We start from the raw sequence: 2,800 nt of genomic DNA on the forward strand, positions 1-2,800 counted from the left end.
GGTGGGGGGGGGGGGGGGTGGTGGTGGGAGGTGGGGGCTGAGGGGGGGGGGGGGTTCACAAACAAAAATTATACAGAGCATAATTTCCCTTTGACATAAAGCATGTGTTTCCTTCGACATGCAGCCATCCAGAATAACCTGAGAGATCTCTGAAAGGCTCCCTGAAATGAATAGGACACTGAAACAAAATAATAAAGCCAACCAAGAACAAAACGTGTGGTGTTTTCTATTACATATAAAAAAAAAAAAACTGTATGGTAGGGTAGGTAAAAAATCTGTTTTTGGGGTTTGACATTTCTATAGCCTAAAAATATAAGGTGGGATGATAGTCATTAAACTTTTTTCTCTATTTTGCATGCATTAGTTAACATGTGAATCATTCTGCACTACTGACCAACTACCTGATTCTACCTTCTCTTTGAGCATGATGACTTCTTCCTTGCTGATCTTCCAAGGAATCTTCTCCGTGGTCTCCAGGCTGCTTCCTCATCCAGCATCCAGGGTTTGGAGAGCTCCTTGATGATTGTGTTGGTCTTGATCTTACCCAACCCACCAATCTAGACGGAAACCAATCAGGAAGGAAAATTTGAATGCATTTGCTCTAAATAAATCGTCAGCTACATGTAGGTCTTGGAAAAGACCAAAGTTAGCGCTGCAAAAAGCGAAAAACCTGGACAAATCTGGTTTAATTATCTTGTTATACATTTTGCAACTTTGACGTAATTTTTTAAAGACCTGCTTAAATTTTACTCAAACTGTTCATCAAAATTCATTCCGCAAAGTCTTTTTCAAGTTCTCAACTGTGAGTACACATTTCGGTACTCAAAATACTCATCGAAATATTCATTAAAATAATTCACCAGAGGTACACAAGACTTGTAAAACGGTACTCAACTAATACAAAACCTCAGGATTCATTAAAGGGAATATACATCATTTGCTTTTGCTGTAATTTTCAGAAATGGATGGAATTGGGGGGTTGGAAATATATAGCAAATATAGTTACACTGACTTTTTTGAGGTTTTGGGTTCGAAAATGCTATAAAAACCAAGAAAAACAATCATTTTCCTGTAGTCTGGTTCCCTGACTCCATATAAGAAGAAACAGAGCAATTTACATACATTGGGGAATTGTAAGGTCAGGGAACCAGTCTAGCTGGCTCGTACCCGTTCATAGGTTTGTAATCGATTGAAAACAAGTGCGATGGTCAATTGGGGCCAGTATTTGAAAAAAAGCAAGTTTTTTCCAACGCTGATCGGCCGATCAGCGTTGGAAATTGATACAAAAATACAACTTTTCTTGAAAATGACAGTATACCAGGTGCCATGATTTTACAGGATGCTTTACACTGTCATTCACTAACAGTCCAGCAAGGTATTTCAAAATGATTTGGTAGTTTTATTTTTTGATGTTTGCAAATGTTGTATTTTCCCTTTAAAAACAAATGAATCGACTCATAAAGTAGTACTCAGTAAAAAGTAGTCTACTTGTCAAAAAAAACTTACTCAACTCATACTCGACTTATCGCAGACTGCTTCACTCGTCAAGCAGACTCGACTTAAAAGACCGGAGTTATCAAACAGTACCTCAACCCATTTAAAACTGGTGTTTCAGAGTCCCTAACTAAACTTAACTAAACTCAACTTAAATAGATTCAAGTTGCAAACACGGGCAAAGTTTTTGTATTCATTTTCCATTGATTAGACGCTGGAGTCATTCTGAACGACTGCAACACTCAATCTTTGGACGACTTTTATGTGTAGTTGCTCCTCAATGTTTCAAACGTCAAACTTAATTCAACTCTTTGGAATAATTAGTTCGGCACTTCTCTGAATGCTAGTCTGAAACGCGTGTAGTTGTCAAAAGGTACACAACTCATCAAAATGCAGAAAACTTGAGCTATCCACGCATACTCAGGTCTGACCCTGATGCCCCTCATAAGCCTACCTGCATGAGTGCCTGTGCCCCGGTTCTTAGCGTAGGGCTTGCTACCATGGCTGGGAATGCCTTGATCTTCTGAACATCCACCCATTTCTCCTGAGAGTCTGTCAGAAGCTCCATCCAATGTGTACTCTTCTCACCCTGTATGAAAGGCGGGACAAAATGTTTCCCCTTAAAGCTTAGCATCAATTCTTTACTAAAAAGAAATTAATACTCTACTAAAATAATAATTAAAAATATGATGTCTCTCACATTGTTCACACAAAAAAGACAAATCACCCACTCTTTATGACATTTATGTTTATGCTACAAACAACTTGCAACTGTAGCAGACTACTTATGATCCGCAACGCTATAGGTTCTGATCCCACTGCTTCACAAGGACAAACTTTTGTCAAATCACAGACAAATTGCGACTGTAGCAGATTACTTACGATCAGCACTGCTCCGCATATGAGAAGGCTTGTGCTCTTGGTGATATGGGAGACGAAGTGAACCAGGGCAGGCCTGCATCCAGGGCGACCAGTCAATGCAATAATCTGTGGCCTGTACAGGGAAATACAACAATCCACAAATTGAAAGGAAGAGGGAATAGAACCTGGGACCTCCGGATTGCCGTTCCAGTGCTCTACCAACTGAGCTACCAAGCTCCATCGTGTTTAGTCTCTCATTTTGTCAATGTGTATGTTAAGAATAGGCATTGGTCAGAGTTGTAATGACTCGAGTCGACTTGAGTCACAATTTTATGCACAATTTATGTACACGTTACTTTGCGAATACAGTACGGTACAGCTGCCGCTTGCAGTGTACATGCAAACATACAACATGACACAGACGCCCGCCTTGTAGTTCTGGAAC

The 2,800-nt window shown here is 39.9% G+C and overlaps 1 long non-coding RNA gene across 1 annotated transcript; it reads right to left on the minus strand.

The window, feature by feature from the left end:
- Window positions 1-524: 524 nt before the first annotated feature.
- Window positions 525-2,416, minus strand: LOC119733793. Its single transcript, XR_005271980.1, has 3 exons — window positions 2,377-2,416; window positions 1,949-2,083; window positions 525-557 (listed from the first exon to the last, which is right to left on the minus strand). It is a non-coding gene; the product is annotated as an uncharacterized LOC119733793 (long non-coding RNA).
- Between the last annotated feature and the right edge of the window lie 384 nt (window positions 2,417-2,800).

The sequence above is a fragment of the Patiria miniata genome, unplaced genomic scaffold (genome assembly GCF_015706575.1).
Source record: "Patiria miniata isolate m_02_andy unplaced genomic scaffold, ASM1570657v1 HiC_scaffold_10, whole genome shotgun sequence".
NCBI lineage: Eukaryota > Metazoa > Echinodermata > Asteroidea > Valvatida > Asterinidae > Patiria > Patiria miniata.